A 20,107-nucleotide genomic window follows, 5' to 3' on the forward strand; every position below is an offset into this window, starting at 1 on the left:
GACTTTTGTACGTGCTTCGTGGGCTTGGTTAAGATGAGTGGGATTTAGGGTTTTTCGCGCTTTTTTATAGCGAATGTTTACGTCTGATTAAGACTGCAATCTCTTTGTCATAAATAGAAGACTGCCACCGTGCAGTCTTCCATGTGTTAATTCTTAATAGGTGAACACATTTGTGCTGAATTTCTGATATGTTGCGCGAGAGGTTGTAGGCCTCGTCAGCCGATGGGTGATCAAACACGATGGACCAGGGAGCGAGGTGGATGAGTTGAATGAGATGAGGGGAATCGGTTTTTTAGAACTGTTGGAACTTCTTGGCTTGATGATCTCACTTAGGGGCTTAGCAATGGATATTGGTGAGAAGAGCATTGTGATCACTGCCTGGTAGGCTGGATTGCAATTGTGTAGCGGCAGGATAAGGTGGGATTATTGGTGCGGGCGAGGTCGAGGAATGTATCGTTGCTGTTTTGAGAAATGTGGATTGGGGCGTCACGAAGTAGGGTGAGGCCAGCAGTTTCCAGTACATCTAACCGCATGTCATCGAGTGGATCAGATGAGCACCCTACTGAAAAAAACCATTTGAAAATTAAACGGGTGCAAACTAGTCGACCCGTTTGGATCAAACGTGATTATGGGATACGGGTAGCCGTTTGAAATGGTACCCGCTCGAAACGGTACCCATTTGAAACGGTACCCGCTCGAAACGGTACCCGTTTGATACGGGTGCCCGTTCGACCTTGCACGTGACCACACCTTTGAACGTGCCATTCGAATCGGGAAATTATGCGCTAGCCCTAAATGGCAATCGTCTGGAAGGTTGGTTATCTTAAACTTATTTACGACGTTCCGAAACTCATAAACCTATTTATAACATGGAGGAAACACGTAGAACAAATGTGCTAACGTAGGTGCTTGCAAATGGACAGGAAAACGGACACAAAAGATTGTTTTCAATTCTCCTCAAAGTTTATTACGTCTTCTGTAGACAAGCACAAACGTGCAAGCGATCTCTGAAATGTGAGAGGCACTCTAAGCTTTTAAACAACTGAGAAGATAGCAAACCAAACAAGAACCGAGGTAATTCTAGATTATGAAGGCAGACTTTCGGGAAATTATTCGCCCGGCTGCCACGAGAATAGCGGCTGCATAATTATATAGATAATCTGGAAGAGTACGAGTAGAAGAACGGTCAATCGTTGCCAAGATGAAGGTTGCAGTGCACTTACCATAAAAATAGCGGACTTGAAAGATGTAATCCGTGATATTTGTCGACACGGTCAAAGCAGGACAACCACACAAACACAAACGAGAGGGAACGGCTCCTTGGAAGTTTCAACACGATGTGGCGCACAAGCTGCCATTTACCGAACCCAACCAGACCGCAAGAATTCCTGGCTTCTTTGAAGAATCGCTTGTTGCCGATATAGGGATATAGGCGTAGGACTTTTCGAACACTGAGAGCTTTGGTGCACATCCAATACGTTGTCGAGAGACATCCTAGTAAGACCGCAGGGTTAGGCGACAGATCGAAGCAGGTGGACGCGCGAATTTCGAGCTGGAAATGACAACAAGCAGACAAAGAAAAAAGCGGCTGTCAGGGGCACCCTTCCGGATCTCGATGCTTAACAGCGTGTAGCTCGCGCGCGGCTGCGGGTCACGTGACGGGTGACAAGAGAGGAGGGAGGGGGCGATGACCACAGGGACGGCCCCTCTTCCTCTCCCCAGGCATTCCAGTGAGATGTGTGTTTGTAACCTGGAAAAAGAAGCACGCGTGCGTGCGCGCGCGCGCGCGCGCGCATTTTAGCACGCTCGAACCCTGGAAACGGCGGCAGGGCGGCCAGAAGCTCGGCTTGCGCCCGAGCGAAGTAAGTACTCAGCGCGAGCTCGTAGTTTGACTGCTGCAATGGCGGGCGTGGTCTCGCAATGCTCGATGTTCTTGCAGCCGCGTGTACGCGTGCTACCTTCGCTGTGTCTTGAATTAAAGTGAAACGGAGTCTAGACGTACATTCTTTCACGCGGTCGCGTCTTCTGCGAGAGAGATTCGAGCTGAATAAGCAAATTGAGGCAACAAAGATGGACAAAGTTTTAAAGTTCTGTCAAAAATATCGGCTCACGAACGTCGCGCGTTTACGTAAAACAGCAACAAAAGAAAGGTGTTAGTTTTCGTTGCACTATAAACGAACATCAGCGCAATTGAAATATAAACATAATTACTTGCATTACGCGGACGATCTGAAATTGATGAACCGGCGCTCCCAGCCTTCCGGAAACATTAGCTGCCACGGCTGAAACACTAGGCGTGCCCACGCCGCCGATCTGTACGTTCAATATCAAATGGGCTTCGTAGCGCCGTTTGATTAGACCGGTACAGTTTGCAACATGGTCACCGGTTTGAGCAAACGTGCGACAACTTTGCCCAAACGAGTCGCCCATTTGCCCAGACAAGCGACCCATTTGCCCAGACGAGCGACCCGTTCGCCAAAGGAGTGACCCGTTTGTCCAAATTGGTGACCGTTATGTCTCATACGGGGGACCCCTTTGAGCCGTACGGTCGGCCCCTTTGACAAACTGGTGACCGGTATGGTTAAACTGTTACCGGTATGGACCCGTTTATTTTAATATAGGCGCCAAATGGTTTTTTCAGTAGGGCAGTGCAGAGAACCTGATGAGGTCGACGCGCTCTAGGCTCTATTGGAGGAGGGCGTACGCAGGAGGGTGGGCAGTAGGTGGACACCAGAAGAAGCTTTTCATGTTTGCAAAAGACCTCGACAAAGATTGTGTCTAGACCCGGAGGGGGGAGGTAGAGACTCCAGTCGCGCACTTTTCGCACGACAACTATGCCAAACGCGGAGTTGTCGTGCGAACAGTAAACGCTGCCGATATTGTCGCTTGCCGGAGGCGGGACGCAGAACTACTTGGTAGAACTAGGGATGATGGTGGGGTACGCAGGGGCTTCCTGCTACTTAGGGGATGGAAAAAGGTCATCGGCCAGGGGCGGGAGCTGACACGTCACACACAGCCACTCAGTAGATATTGAGGAGAGGCGAGGACGGACGCCTTTGCCACAAATTGAGGGACGGTCTTACTGGAATACAGAGAACTGTGTGAGATTGTTGAATTGCCCATTAATTGCCCATCGAAGATGGGCGTCGAGCTATGTCTCGCACACATCGAATATTGTATTCAAAAAGATTACTTGAGTGCTTTAAAGTCAGAGAGCTTGTCCTTTAGGAAGTAAACGCTTGAAAACTAAACGTGATTGAAGTCTGTAGACTCCTATTCGCGCACTTTTCGCACGGAAAATATGCCAAACGCGGAGTTGCCGTGCGAGCGGTGAACGCTGCCGATGTTGTCGCTTGCCAGACACGGGTCGGAGAACTACTTGGTAGAGCTGGCGGTGATGGTGGGATACGCAGGGGCTCCGTGCTGCTTAGGGGTGGGAAGAGGTCATCGGCCAGGGGTGGGAGCTGACACGGCACACAGAGCCACTCAGGTGATCATGATGAGACGCGTCTATACAAAGCGAGAGATACGTCTTTGCATATCTGGAGGAATCACAAACGTCGCATTGGAGAGTGGCCACAATGTCGAACACAGACTGGGAACAGCAGGGGTAGGTGGGACGTGAGTCGAAGTTTGAAGATACATTATCAGTGATCAGCAATTACAGGATTTAGTGATGTTTATGATGAGGGTGGCGAGTGAAGAATGCTCAGCAAGGAGGTCATTTCCACGGACGACAATGTTCGATGGTGATGCTGCAGTCAGAAAGTGGCATTGGAGGTCCTTATGGTTCGTCGATGATAGGTGATATTTCTATCGAAGGGCCAGTAGCCGCGTTAGGCAGATCAGGTGACGGAGAGTTCGAAAAGCGCACCGTCATCTAACCGGACCTCTAACAATGTGCTGAAGAAATTGACTGTCTATATCCAACATATCTCATAGTAAACTGACCAGGAGGGCTATGTTCGTCAAAGGTCTGGTTTCTCCTAAAAAGAAACGGAAGGGATGAAAGTGACGATATCGCGTCTGATGGGTTAGAGGCTCAAATGACGATAGAGATAACTTTGGTCATTTGAGCCTCTAACCAATCAGGCGCAATATCGTCTCTTCCATCACTTCCGTTTCTTTTTAGAAGAAACGACACATTCATCGAACAGAGCCCCCAGGGCCCGTTTGCTCGAAGAGCTAACCGCGGTTAGCGTTGGCCAAAGTCCCTAGTAGGTACCGAAAGTACCTAGTTGTACCTACGTTGTACCTACTACGAAACTTTAATGGCTGGGCATAAAACAAATCCGTCCTTTATTATTGGGCTGGAGCCTGCGCCACCTTGTGCTGAAAAAAATAAATCGTTATTTTTTTATGATACAAGGTTTGCTTTATGGGAACCGTTTTCGGCTGAATCTAGTTGTAACTTGCAAGAAACGTTTGCTCAATTGAAAAGAAAAAGGATAGTTTCTTTTTTGCATCGAAATTCTTTCTTTCGAAGTGTGGAAGCGTAGACAAGACACCTAGTCAAAGTGCTTCGCAGTTTTCCGTTGTCGTGTTTTGCAAAAAGCAAGTGCGTCGACCGTCGCTTCCAAGTCTGGCAACGCCTTGTGTGCCGTGTCGCGTGCACGGCGTTTGTTTATACAACCAGTTTCGCCTCGTTGCACGCAACGCGCGTTTCTCGTTTTCGGTTATCATCTGAGTTTTCCTGTCTGTATTCTGCCCTTCGACCGACCGACCCACCGACCAACCCTCCGACCGGCCACGGACTGACTGATAAGATTTGCGGACCGATTTCCGACTTTGCTACCGGGCAGAATGTCCAACACAAGGAATCGCCGACACAGAAGAGACCGCACGGACGCGCAGTACGCAGCGGCAATGATGAGGCGACAGCGTGTGCTGCGGGACCGCCTGAACCCCTTTGAGGATTTCGACGAGGATGGGCTGCAGCAACGGTTCCGATTTGGAAGAGCGGGCATAATGTTTCTCGCCGACACACTACGTCCGGACTTGGAGCGCCGTACACGTCGTAGCCGCGCCCTCTCTGCGGAGCAGCAAGTGATCATTGCCTTGCAGTTCTACGCAACTGGGAACTTTCTGATCACTGCAGGCGACTACATCCGCGTGCATGTGTCAAGTGCTTCACGGGCTGTGAGGCAAGTCACCGTAGCGCTGGCTCGTCGAGCACAAGACTTCATACGGTAAGGGTCCTTTTTTTTTCCTTTTAATTGTAGTTTGCCAGCCGTATTGAAGTAAAGTAAATACACTAAAATATATCTGAATTGCTGGTGATAGGGATGTTTTGTAGGTTGCCTTTTTATGGCAGTAATATTCTACCTACTGGTAACTAGCCTTCCCCCCCCCCCCCCCCCCCCCTTTTCAATAGAAAAAAAATGATTACGGCCGTAAGCGACCTACTTGTCCGATTGGAAAGGGCCCGGGCACGCCATTTTTCTGAGAAACCTCAGAAAGCGACCCGTTTGCACTTTTGGTAAGGACTTGCACCGAATCACAGTCACTTTATAGGTCTTGGTAACTGAACAAAAATAAAAAGGGATCCTATGAAAACATGCAAACTTCATTATTGAATAGGTGCTACTGAGGCACTTTACTGCTACCACATACTTGAAGGGCACAGCCAAAGTCCTTAGCATTCCTCATTAAAAAGGTATTCATGAGCATTGTAGCTGTAAGTTTGCTATATGTGGTTTAATTGCTGAGGGGATCAACGACGCAGATGGCCTGACGCTGCGGAGGGGGCAGCCTTGCAGCACAAGTTCTACGACATGGCCGGCTTTCCTTTGGTCGTGGGTGCTGTTGACGGTACCCATGTCCGGATCCAGGCACCCCATGTGCACGAGGAGGCGTACGTCAACCGCCATGGATACCATTCCATCAACGTACAGGTGGTCGTTGACGCCTCTTCTCGGATTCGCAACGTGGTTGCAAGGTGGCCTGGAAGCACCCACGACTCTCGGATCTTCACGGAGAGCACCTTGGCAGTCAAGCTGGCCAGTGGAGAGTACGACGGCCTGCTGCCTGGTGACAGTGGCTACTCCTGTCAACCATGGCTGATGACGCCATTCCTGTCGCCATCATCAGCAGCCGAAGTCGCATACAATACGGCACACACGACGACAAGAAGCATTGTTGAACGGTAAATCTAGGCCATATATTGTGAAGGGCACTGAGATATTCATGCAAGACATTTCGAGACGACTAGCTGTCTTGACGTAATATGTGCAACACGAGCATGCTCCTTACGTCTATTGCTATTCTTTATGGCATAAAAATATTCATACAAATTTTTATATTAATCTAACGAAGCATAAGATACCGTGGTTTTATGTAAGCAAGATGAAAGTAGTATCCTGAGATTACGAATCAATACAACTTATAATAGCTGCCTTGGGTTCTGCGGTTTCAGTTTTTATTTTTCTGGAATCGGCATACTTTTTTCGGTTGTTATTGTGAGTATGAAATTTTCAGTTTTTATCGATGAATATTTTTAGTCGAAAGCTTACTGCCTTTTTCCGGTCGATATCTATTGACCAGTTACATTTTTTTTCAAGCAGGTTTGTCGAGAATGCAGTAGATTAGGTTCATATCTGAGTTATTCGTCAAGCGGCAACACTTGCAGACATGGCAAACATAACCTTGGTTATACATGTGCTGTGACGACAAATTCTTAATCGCAAAATTCGCAAACGTAATTCTTGGCACGCTTCTTTGTTCTTCACATGTGGAGGACTATTAAAGCTCCTTTCCTCTAACCAGATAGCACCTTCAGAGAGGCTGTTTAAACAGCTTTGGTTTTTTTTTATGCTCCCTACAATAGGAACAGAATGACATTCCATTCCTCCCAGAACAAAAGTAAGACCAAATGGCTTGACAAACAATGAAAACGCTCCAAATCCGCCCTCTAGACGACCACAGCAAACTTGATGGACAAAGGAACGCAAATTGCATCGATGACAAACCCAAATACTTCCTAAAGTGTGCTTCCAACAGAATAGTTTGAAAGCACGGAGATAAGATAGTTGACTACTCGGTCACATGCTTCTACACTCTGTTTACTCGGTCACATGCACCTGTAATGGTCTAAAGTACTGACCATTTAGGTTTAAAATCAAACTTTCAAAACTTACCTCACCACACTTTATTGGGTTTTATCGCTTGAGACTGAAAATGCAGAACCTCAGTTATGTCTTAGGTCCCCAGGACTGGCAATAATGGGGAAAAGCACTAAACTCACCTCAGGTGCCAGTACTATGCAAGACCCCGACAGAAGTTGATATTTTGTTAATTGGACAAAAAGAAGCATTAATGACAATGGAATTTTTTTCCTAGACACAGCAGTGGAAGTAACACTGTGCCTTGGCACTTTCATATGTCTACTTTTTGAAATGTCAGTTTCGGACTGTTTAATGGAAACTAACTAAACGTGTTAGATATGTATGTACTCATATTGAGTGCACAAGTACAGCTAAGCTCATGCGTGCTAAGATGCGTGTGATCCAAAAATAGCGGCACATCGCTGTAAGTCCCAAACGATTGTGTGTTGCTGACCGGCTTGACCGATTGGCCAAGAGTACATGCCTAGCATGACCTATTCTGCTCTCATCGATGGATTTAAGAGTAGTGCCAAGGCATCATTTTGGACAATGTTGAAGTTTAGCATGCAATAACAAGTTTCCACAAATAGTCTCTAGACACCATCTTACACGTCATTCACGACTGATGATGAGTCGCTGCAATCTCAAATGTTCAGGCAAATCTTGCTTGGGATTCCGTTGTGAAAGCGCCATAAGACCCTCTACCAAAACTTTTGCTGCATGCGTCCAGGAGCTTCCACTTGAGTCAGAAATGGCGGTGCGTGGACCACTAACTAATAGGAACACTAGCGGCACAATCAAAGGGTAGGAGTACTTGGATAAGGTGTTATATCAAGTGCTTTACGTCTTACATCTCCCAGACTTACAAGACGGATTCTTATTGATCAATGACAAAAGTAGATGGGTTGCGCTACCACGAACATATATTCCTGGAGAGTGGAAGGGGAAAGGCTCAACAAGACAAGAGTCTGGCTCTCTTTCTCTTTTCACTCTGTCTCACAAGTAACATGTAGAATGAAATTTTGATGGTACTGTATTTGTTGCAGTATAAAGCTTGGTTACAAGTTAATTCTTACAGCGTTGGCAGCAATCAGCTAGCAAAAAATTCTAACATATTGGCCTGTGCATATGCAGGTGTTTGCTTGGAAGCATATCCACGAAACCCTTTGAGGATAGCGCTTGAATAAAGCTGCACTTTGCTTGTTGCTTTCTATAAAACACATTGCACAGGCTAACCTCAGGTGACCCCGGATGTGAACGCAGTGTAAAAATAATTCGGAAGGAAAATAAAATGGTATGCATAATGCCCAGCTTTCGATATCCTGGAGCAATGGGCTGGAGCTTGGGCTGGAAAAATTAGGAGGTGTGATATCGGGCACGGCAGCCAATTTGCGATTCGAATTCAGCTGTAAATTTGTCCTTGTTGCGTGTCATCCTCTTGAGTATTTGCGTTCCACGCTGTTGTCCGATTTTGCTATTGAGTTTCTGGGAAGGAATAACATGTGGTTTTGATCCATGCGCTCTGTACAGGACAATCGGCCAACTCAAGCGGAGGTTCCATTGCCTTCACGCTGAGCTCCGAATGGCTCCAGAACGGTGCTGCGACATCATTGTCGCGTGCTGTGCCCTCCACAACCTGGCCTAGAGGTACCCCTGCAGGACACCCGTGGCCGCCATCCCCTCTGAGGTTCCCGTTGAGCCCGTAGCAGCCAACCGTGCTGAGAGCAACGAGGCCCGAGACTTTATTGTCAACCATTTCTTCGGCTAAGTGTAAGTGTCTGGATAGGTATCTTCTGGCTGTCCATTTCTAATGCAAGATGCTTTGTTATGATCGTGGCTATTGCTTTCACCTTTTCTTTATCAGGCTTTGCAGATAATTATAAGAAAATTATGTCAGACAGTTGTCTAACTCGATCGAATAATTGCTTGAAATAATATTTATTGTTTTGCTACTTAAACATCAATTGTATTTTTGGAAACTGCAACAGTTAGGGGCTCAACCGTGCTGCACAGTTAGCAAGAAGCCAACAGCTTTGAGTTATTGATTAATTTTACTTTAAGCTTTTTTTGTATGATCTAACTGGATGTAAGATTATCATAAGTTCTACCCAAAATAACCCATAAAGGAGTGTGACACATGTGACAATGCTGAAAATGTGTTATCAACATGACAATGACATTCCAGCAATACATATATCACTCTTGCACAGATCAATTTGGGTAGTGCTTGCAGATATCCCACATAGAGTTTCGAAATTTGGATGATAGAAATGTAAAGATTGATTGATGGACATCCCCTTATACCTGTTGCTTCCATAGCAGTGCGTGTAAATTGCAGCATGAGCGACGAAATAAGTAATGAAAAAAAATTTTCTTACTTCCCGCATTATTGTTGCAAAGGCTTTGATAGCTCGAAATGTGTCATTTGAGGCACTTATTGTTGGAAAGAGCTTGTTGGAAAGAGTTGTTGGAAAGAGCTTGTTGGAAGTTGTTGGAAAGAGAGCTTGTTGGAAAGAGCTTGTTGGAAAGAGCTTGTTGGAAAGAGTGTGCTCGAAAAAAATCCCTGCCGAAGCTATTGGTCAAACGGGAGTGCAGTGCAATGTCCAACACTCCTGCAATCGCACGCTGCAGCTCAACTGCTTGTTACTGCTTTGGTCTCCTCCCCATCAACTCCTGCACTCTCGCAGAGCTACAAGCATAGGCACACACGGGCTCTCTTAAACTAATAGATTTTGAATTTGATTTCCGGAGTTCATAACAATGCACTTTTCAAACTTCTAACTAATGACACGAGGGATGCTTCTTTAAATTTGTGCACTTCTTCGCACTCTCTGGAGCTCTCTTTTTATACTGTCATTATTTTTTGTAATACATTTCCCACACCGACGGATGCTTTATGGGAAGTGCTGAAGTCAGCCCTATAACAGACTATGTGTGCGCAGTTTATAATGAGGCAACTGAAGAAGACAGTTATTTTCCCATTCAATATCTACAAACTGATACTATTTAATGGGTACAGGAGCATGAATAGGAGAGTATAGTGAAACAATGTTCATTTGATACCAATTTCAAAGCTATCAGTACAAATTATATATACTACCCCATAGAATGTTCATTTTTCACTGCATTCTCATGGTTACTAGCTCATAGGATTTACATAGTGTACGCTTCTGAGTGTTGAGTCATAACACCTTTCACAGGTTTTTCCAACCTGCAAAGCTTTTCTCTTATTTTTCACAAACCTCCTAGGGTTAGTTCATATTTTCTTCATCCTGGCTGGCATGATAACATCATTTGCAAAACATTTATTTTTAGTAGGGCATTGTCCAGAGAGGAGCTTTATTGTACATACTACACTCTCATTAATTCAAACTCCAGAAAGTCACATATTTTAGTTGGATATATATGATACTAGACAACATTACGATTTGTTACATGGATAGCGACATATACAAAGCAGATTTTGGCCAGTTTCCTCTACATAGCAGAGTAGCTTGCTTATAGTTAATGCATAACTATAAGCAAGTACAGGCATAACACATTTGTGAAAGAACTGTGACTAAGTTTATTTATCCGGCAAAAAAGTCGTCAATTATGGACTGTTTAGTCAGCACATGAGATCTCAAAACAAAATTTTCAATGCCAGCCAACGCAAGTAGCTCTTTACGGGACTTTTCCTTTGCAGACAGAAACTTCCGGAGCTGAGCGATGTGCTCAAAGGCCTCTGTGGCTGTGACAGTTCGTAGTGGGTCATCCATTTCTTCATCGTCATCTTCACTGTCACTGCTGCACTGTGCTGGCATTACTTTCCGTACTATGTCCTCTAATGAGTCATCATGACAAACACACACAGCGTTCACATTACGTGTTTCAAGGCCAGAAATCATGATGCCAGTGAGCTGTGCCTCGTCCTCGTTGTCGTCTTGGTCATCATTGCTAGTCTTGAAGCACATAATGTGAACGCCGTTTTCCGTTCTTGTGTGCCGTTTTCGCTTAATTCATAGTTTTTTGTTCTCACGGCCCCGTTGACTGCGCTTCTTTCCGAGCACTGGTGCACTGCGGAGAAGCAACACTCTCAAAAGCAAGCTCCGCAGGTATTGCCTCTCTGCGGTGCACCGGTGCTCGGGATGAAGCGCACTCAACAGGGCCGCGAGAACAAAAAACTATGAATTAAGCGAAAACGCCATTCGAATTAAGTGGCTTATAAATACATAAAAAAGCTTAGCGGGACAACCAAAATTTTTAAACCTGTTTGAATTAACTGGAAGTACGAAATATCCGAGTTCGAATTATCGCGAGCCTACGTACAAGCAGCAAGTAGATTTCAGCTCCAAAAAACTGTTGTGTTGGATAACAGTGTATTTTTTTCTCGGTTGTATATCTATTCTGTGCGGACAAGTGATCACTTTGTGTTTTAATGTATGTGTGTTATTTCCCACCCCTCCTACAATAATGCCCTCGAGGCGGTGAAGGTACTCTATAAATAAAATAAATAAATAAATAAATAAATAAATAAATAAATACTTAAAGAACAAGGTAAGTGGTGACGATTCAAAGTAATAAGAGTTGAAGACCCGGGGCCCCAAAAGGTGACACACGCAACAAAATGATGTAGAGTTGTGTTTGATCCCTTTTTCTGTTCCTGAGTTTCGGGATATTCTTAGTATGAACTTTTTCGTACATAAGCAGCACACAGTCCATAGGTCGCAGGAGCATATCCAGGCAGAAAGAGCCTTTATCTTAAAAGCAGAAGGAATATTTGCAGATGCAAGTCAGAAAGTGTCTGTGGTCCACTCATCGATTACTCGAACATTTTCTTAAAACACAGAAACTCGACCTTGGTCTTCTGCCGGGAGGCTAATCGTCTTGGCGACCTCCTCTCTTGAGCTGTGACGGGGAGCCGCGTTATGAAAGGGAAACATGTGAAGGGATATAGGAAAGAAGGAATTATACATCTGCCTTTGAGCTTAACCCATATTTTTATTTTAGGTATCCATGTAAATTATGTGCCACCTTTGGGGCGTCGAAAGCCTGGGTGCCATACTGCCAGTATGATATTCTGTTGCTTACTTAACCACAGCGTAAAATATTGCGATCAGAACAACCACGCTGGTCTAGTGTAGGGATAGTCAACGACATGGAAAAGATTGTGTGCAAGCTTCCCTTGTAGATAGCATGCATAAAATAAATGAAGTGTCAAACATACCGTGTTTGCACGATTCTAACGTGCCCCCGATACTTACATGCAGGCAATTTTAGCTCCCAGATATCGAAAAATTTAATTGCTGCCGATTCTACCACGCAGGTAAAGTAATGCACTTTGAACACCCATACCTCATAAAACCAATTTTAGGAAACGCACGGCAATACACAAAATAAATACCGCGCACAAGTTTCTGTTGTCGGAATCTGGCAATTGGTCTTCGCTGTCCACAGACTGCAGAAGGTCATCCTTGCTTCCGTCTAAAGCGTTTGAGGTGCCGTTCTTCTTGCGCTTGAACGAGTGTGCGACCGTTGCCTATTAGAGGGACGTTTTAGAGTGCAGCTCTTAGGCGCTCGTTTCCGGCTTGAGCGGCGTCGCCGTCGCCATCGGCGTAACCGCCGGTGCATGATGGGTAAATTTCTCCGCTAAATCTAGCGGAAAAATTTCTCCGCTAAATCTAGTGAAAAACTCCGCTAGATCTAGCGGAAAACTTTCCCCGCTAAATCTAGCGGAAAAATTTCCCCGCTAAATCTAGCGAAAAAATTTGTCCGCTAAACCTCGAGGAAAAATTTCTCTGCGGGGTTATGTGACCTGGGGGTCACGTGACCCCCCCCCCCCCCGAGGTCACGTGACCCCCCTCCCCCTCAGTACCCTTCCCTACTCCTCCTCAAGAGCTGCGCTCTAATTCGGCGTTACAGAGTTGTAAACGGCCTTCGCTTTTTTTTTTCATACAACACTTCGCGAGCTCATTGGGTCGCTGGGATTGCGAGGCTACGCAGTGTCGCTCCGTGGTTATCGTTTCCCGTCAGTGTGACGACATCAAGGCGAAAGAACGCGCGATACGGATACCAAAAATATCTAATGTAAACAAACGGTCACAAAGGCGATTGGGCTAGCTGCCTGGCGTTTTTCTTTTGAGTTTTGGTTTCAATTGTAAGTGCATCTAATTTTAGGCACCCATTTTGGCAAAAAAAATGTGAGCGTTATAATCGTGCAAACAAGTATGTAGGTCAGAGAAAACGCAAAATATGTATACAACACAGCGACAAACAATGCAAGTAGCTCATTACATGAGTTAATCTTGTCCTAATTGTCTTTTTATCAGTTCAATTTGCAGCTGTGCTCGGGTGGTTTCAAGTCTAATGAGTTCTCTTTGCTCCCTGAGCACTTCCTCCCCTATAGCATAGAAACTCCGTGCAGCATCTGCTGCAGCGAGGGTTGCGTTTGCAGCCTGTATGGCCCCATTTGTGTTCTTTCTCTCAAGGAGTATATTCTCATGCTCCAGATCCTGCTGTCGCTCGGCCCTTCTCTGGTACTGCTGTGCAGCCTCACGGGTCCAGCGCTGGTTGTGCTGCACAACAGGAGAGGCCAGTGTTCTCTGTGCTGCGTCGTCTTCAACTGTACTGCTGCCAGATGACGAGGGTGGCGGCGTGGTCACCCTTTCCGTGCAGCTGCTGTAGTGACACGCATGACCAGGAAATTGTTTGAGGTTAAAGGGATACTACAACAAAATTTCGGGTTTCATTTTTTGGTCTATATGTGTTCGAAGGAGCAGTATCACATCGAACACAACAATATCTTGTTAAAAAAGTCACGAAAAGGAATTTTAATATGAATTAAGCGATTGGCAAAGAGCACCAGGTGGATGTCGCTAACGCCTCGTTTGTAATGCCCGTCTAAGAACCTTGACAGCTAGTGACGGTAACTGTCTCGCCTCCGGCTACCACAATAGAAGAGGGGAAGGAGGAACTCTCCTCTTCCAAAGAATCCTTTTTTTATGTCCCAGAAGTTGCTATTGTCCCCCTACAAGATTATAAAAGATTAACCCGTCACTCAAAATTCGTACAAAAGCAGCCGCTTTGGTGGCTGGAACGATTAGGCCATCCTCTCGACGTCAGCCTCGTCGCAGCTTTGCTCGTCCCGAGACGAACTACGTCACGATTGCGTTGGGTGTCACATGCTCTCCGCTGGCTGTTCTCCGAGCGCTTGTCAGGGTGGGCCGTTTGTAACGAAAACTATAGCCACCAGGTTCAAAATACAAACGTGCGATTGTCATTTAGGGATACAGTGGATCATATGCAACCTATTTTTGACACGACGGGTATATTTTTAATTTCGTTGAGGTATCCCTTTAACGCATAAGCCTTTACAACGATTATCAGCAAACTTAAAATGCCAAGTCACTGACTGGCTGTGGATGGCAGCCCGAGGTACAATATTGTCCTGCGTAAAGTTAATGCTCGGGACGTGTTCCGAGCATGCGCAGTGAGAAAAATGGCAGCTCACAGAGGGCTATTGTTGGGCAGGAGTGAACTTGTAAATTTCAGCATAACTTGGCAAACTGCAAGGGCTACAGCTCCAGAGAGCTGCTCAGAGCATTGAAACAAAGGATTGTGACTAGACACCATACTCGTGCACGTACGTCCTCCGTGACATGATTCTCTCCGTCCTCTATCTCTCCAAGTGATGCATGAGGGCTGCAGTGCATGACATTTTTGACGTCACCCTGGATCAGGGTACATGTATGTGTGGGAGAACTGAGTGCAACGTGCAGCAACCTTAATCCAGATGTGACAGTAACACTTGTCATAATTTTACCACATATGTTGGTGGTACAACAGACTGGAGTGCCTAACCCCACAACTTCGTTTCATTGGCGGTTGGTAGAGTCGCCATATAGACATTTGTACAAGATTTAAAACAAGTAGATGTGGCACACTCACACCAGCCGTCATATGTGATTATTGTGTACCCAAGCACTGTCCGGCTAACTGGGACATTGATACTTTTTCAGATTTTGTTGGCACAGATCAGCATCGAATAAGTCATTGGTGCATTCTCAACTTAATCTCATAAAAGTTACCAAAAAAGAATGGATTTTTGCTACGTTAGCCGGCATGTACGAAGATCATGCAAAAACATTTCCACTGACACTGGAAAAATTTGGGTATTGAGTGACCTGACTAAGAAGAAAATAGGTGATCTCAACTTGAGAGAAAGACTACCATAGCTTTGTTGATTATGTTGTAAATATTTCTTTGTAATTTTGTGGTACAAATAGTTTCAAACTGTGAGTTTTACTGCATTTACCCTAGTAAATGGTTTCATTGGCACTTTTTCAGCAGTGCAGAAATGGCTAAATATGTGAAGGTGGTGTCCTTGTGCTGTGTTCTGTTCTCTACTGGACAGGTTTTGACTCGTGCTCCTAATATTGTCGTTTTGCTTCATGAAGTTGGTCTCTATGTAAGGGCACGCAGCAGTAGTGTTATGCAACTGACATGTCCACTTTGAGATGGAAAACCAATATATTCTTTTATGACAATCCAAACTGTTCCCTATGCTCATCAATGTTTTCTAGGAGCATGCCAACAATTGGTGACTTTTGATATGCCTTGTGTCTGTGCTCAGTTTCATACCTATCATCAGTGACAGCAGAACATCCCTATCATCAGTTTCATAACTATCATCTTGTGGAAGTACTCATAATGTGACGAGCAGAACAGAAAAAGAATGCACCTTCAGCGCGTGCTCATTCTCTTCTGCTGCTTGTGCATCCTTGTGCTGTCAGGGCTAGTAAGCTGTAACTGGGTGCAGAGCTTCCGCTGTACTATCGCCTCCATCGTCACAGTCTACATACAGTGTGCAACGATATCAAACTTGTAGGCGTAAGGGTGGGTCATTCAATTAGCACAAGTAAGGTCATCGACGAAGCCACGTGCTCATACCTACAACTTTAGTATTGTAATGTACAAAGTATCAACAGGAGCATAGCATACACAGCATGGCCTATAAAGTGTTACCTACTTTTCGGTGTCACCGATGATGACGTCAATCCCACAGATAGTCGGGGAATCGTCCCCGATCACATTTAAAACAGTCTCGACAAGTGCTGTCAGCTGATGGGGGTTGGGACCAGCACCTATGAATTGAAGTACACTTATTTTGTTTACTAGGATGTAAGCACAATTAAAGGTGGGGGAGGGGAGACAGGGTGTTCATTATTCAACATAGTATCAATGTGCGAATGAACAGAAAACGCGTAAACATGTAATTGCCAATAATGATAAGATTTTTTTCCTTACCTTCGTTTTTTTTTTTCACCCTCAGGTTCCTATTATCCGGTCTCGGGTAATATGTGATGTTGGGCAATTTATTTCTTTTTTTTTTTTTGTTTGACAGCAAACTCACTGTTGCTAGCTACCGGCTAGCCTGGCCCACTGTGCCTGAATCGGTTGCGTTGGAAGTGTTTGAAACGTGGAGGGGCGACGGGGCCTCTGAGCTTAACCCCGCCCCCTTTTGCAGCATTGTTTACCGCAGCTGTCTGAAATTTCAAAGGGGGGCGGGGGGAGGAAGGGGAAGGGGGTCTGAAGCCCCCCTGCCCTTGTTCCCACGCTACTTGCCTACATACATTTTTCTTCTGTGTTTAGTTGAGCAATAGTGTCTACATTGTTTACAGTGCTAAAGACAATGTTTTTGGCAAGCAAACTTTGGACATTAATTATGAGAAATTACGCAGGCCCATTGCGTGGAACAGGATCCAAGGTGCTTTGGGGCTATTTCTGTGTTAGTGCCACTGTGTTGAAACTTGTGCGAGTAAAATCTTCGGGCTTGCCCTCTCATGATATTGAGCGAAATGTTAGTTGTCGCGCATTGCATGGGGTCTTCGGTTGAGATATTTGCCCCAAAAATTTGAGGGGCTAATATATCTCTCTCTTATAAATTTGTACAGTGCACCCAAAGTTTCCAATAAAGATTTTACAAATATCGCCCTTTTTTCTGTTTTGGTAGCGCAAATATTGGAACTTTCCTGTCCGTTGGTCGTGTTCTTTGTACAATCTGTACAAAGTTCGGCACTTTTTAAGTAATTTTCTCCATGCTTCTTGAAGTTGTTTCACTGAACGCGGAATTTGGTGGCGGCTGGTCATGGAATTGGCGACTTGGTCCCAGGCGCGTCTTTTGGTGTTAGTAGTCACGGTAGGGCCGAATTTTCCCAGGATTTGGTATTTTCGAGCCTCAACTTCCCGGACTAATTCCAATTTTTCATCTAGGGTCCAATTCTTTTGACGCAGCGGCGCGGTCCCCTTTGAGGTAGTCGCTCGGTTCATTTTCGTTTGCAGAAGGAGCATGGTCGTCTGCTACCTTGGTTTGTTTATCTACACAATCGCAACATTATTCCTGCTAACCGTAAAATATTTTTTCAGAAGCAACGCGAAATAACAAACAAGTGCATTTCCAACAACTTCAGTATTGTTTATTTCTCGGTTCTACAACTTTCGCAGACGGCACAACGGAGTTGATTCGGAAAAACTGCATGTACCGGCTTTCTTGGAGGGCGAGTGAATTGAACGATCGGCAGGTCACTGGTCTTTTATGGACAACGTACCATTTCACTAAACCCAGAGAAAGTTCTGCTACTCATCACTGCTAAAATCCATTGGACCGTTGAGCCTCTGTCCGCCGTTTATCTGCAGAACGGTTGATGCTGCAGCTGCAGTCGCACTGTAAGCAGAATACGAGGATTTTGTGCAAAATGGACACCCTGAACAGAAATTTTCCCGGCGTGACTACTTTCGATAAACCGCAATCGCTACTCAAAAGGCAACTCTCCGTAATGCTTGCTTTCAATAAACGTATTCTGATCCTGCTCCTGCTTGAAGTTAGTTTCACAGCGCTCAACATAACGTGAGTATGAGGCTGGCCTCATCACAACCCTATCGCGAAATGTTTTGGTGCTCACCGTAAAACGCTTGTCGTACTCGGCTATCGTGTTCCTTGGAACGCATCCCACATTTCGGCGCTGCGATGCATGATTCTTGCCGTGCTTCAATGAAGCCGATGCGAAGCTTCGACAGTCGGCGACTCCGGGCCACTGTAAGTACTTCTACGAATCGGTGACTCTGAGCCACTGTTTGTCGACGGGCTGCTGCCGTCGACTTCAGTAGCAGTCCCCTCGAGATGTCAGTTTCTTTAAGGCGCACGTAGGATACTTGTACACTCTTAACTTAGAACACAGAACCTAAATCATCGCTCTGAAGACAAACACCAATGCGATCGCGACCGCGGAAACTGCGTACGCCGCAGCCATTTTAACGAACGACGCGACGGGGCAATGCGTAGCTCCCCGTATCCCTACCGAGCCAGTCACGTGACTAAAAAATCCCTCTCCTAGGTACTGCGGCTAACTTTAGCCGCGGTTAGCTGTTCGAGCAAACGGGCCCAGGTGTGTTGAACATTCATCTTGGGAGGGAGAAGAGCGGGCAGGTCAAATTCACCTCCAAATACAGCTTTATTCTTAACGAAATTAGCCTGTAGTTTCTGTCAAAGCAACTGGTTTGTAATCGCACTCGTTATGTAAAGCAATTTAGCTTCTGTGCATTTTTTTTGCATTGTTTATGAATGGCTGTCTTGAAATGCCTTTACCGCGACTTTACCTCTACCTGTTTAGACTATGTTTATTGACCTTCGGTTTATAATTTTTATGCAGATAGCTTGAAGGCTAACACTCAAACTGTTTGTACTACCGTGTCTGTTCGCTAATACCCGTCAACAACCGCATCATTGCATGTGCTGTTTGTAACGTTTTCGTATCAATTGTACTATGTTGAGCACAGGGAGGGGCAAAATACATGCAAATATGTATTGAAATACAAATACAAAATACTTCGTCAAAAATGTATTTAATTACAAATCTAATTACATTTTCAAAAAAGAATTTAAATACAAGATACAAATACAACCAAATGTATTTGGTCTCCTCCAAACACTTTTCCAAATACATCCCTCAAAATTTGCGTCAGCGACTTCAGGGCACCTGCAACAGGTTTCTGGGTATCTTATTTTGATTTTGCATTGCACTCTCAGGAGTTAGTGTGCGAGGCTCTAGTAACGTGATAGAAATATAATCACAAAAAAATGTAATCAGCTTGGACGTAATAGGTGGAAAAAGTACAGAGCTTCAAGCAGCTTTTTTGTCGATTACAGTTTGGTACAGACCAACAAAGAACCGAGACGACCAAGACGCGCAGCACTAGTTAGATAATTTTGTTTATTGTTGCAACTCGCACCAGTTACAAAAATCTGGACGACCCGCGCATTTAGAATGTTCCAGGCAAATATACGGAGGGAAATCAGGCTGGAAAGCATCACAAGTTGTCACAGGCACTTCTTATTTAGCCAGTCTCCCTGTGAACGTCTATTTCGCCACTCTTCTTGCCCTGGTCACTAAACTAAAGTCACTAAAGTCACTAAACTCACTAAACGCTTGTGCTTGATTCAGAGACACTGCATTTGGTGGAGAACGTAGTTTTCTTCCTGCTCTGGACAGTGACAATAAATTTGAGGGATGTATTTTTGCCCACAAAATTGTATTTAATTACAATTGTATTTGAAATACCCACATTTTAGTATTTAAATACACGCGTCAAATACATTACCCAATTTGTAATTAAATACAAATACACAATACACAAAGTATTTGAAATACGCATTTCAAATACTTGTATTTGAAATACTGCCCATCCCTGGTTGAGCAAATATAAGCAGTTGCCTGCTTGAAACAGTTGTGTGAATAAATTACCTGTTATAGTCGTCCAGTGGTGCGCACGTCACAATAAAGAGAAAACGCAACGCAAGCGGACGGGAGAAGCCGGTAAACAAAACGCCATGGGGGCCGCCATTTTGAAAAGCAAAACGATTAAAACTAAACCCAAAAAGTGGTTAGTTACCCCATCCGTGGTAACAGAGCGCTTTTTTGAGTTTAAAAAATAGTTTGAAGAACTTTCCCTCTTTTTAATTCATTTGG

The 20,107-nt window shown here is 45.0% G+C and overlaps 1 long non-coding RNA gene across 1 annotated transcript; it reads left to right on the forward strand.

The window, feature by feature from the left end:
• The first annotated feature begins 6,098 nt into the window (after positions 1-6,098).
• Positions 6,099-14,031, forward strand: LOC115331073. Its single transcript, XR_006077255.1, has 3 exons — positions 6,099-6,145; positions 8,634-8,873; positions 13,592-14,031. It is a non-coding gene; the product is annotated as an uncharacterized LOC115331073 (long non-coding RNA).
• Positions 14,032-20,107: the final 6,076 nt, after the last annotated feature.

This window comes from Ixodes scapularis, unplaced genomic scaffold (assembly GCF_016920785.2).
Source record: "Ixodes scapularis isolate PalLabHiFi unplaced genomic scaffold, ASM1692078v2 ptg001458l_1__unscaffolded, whole genome shotgun sequence".
NCBI classification, from domain to species: Eukaryota; Metazoa; Arthropoda; class Arachnida; order Ixodida; family Ixodidae; genus Ixodes; species Ixodes scapularis.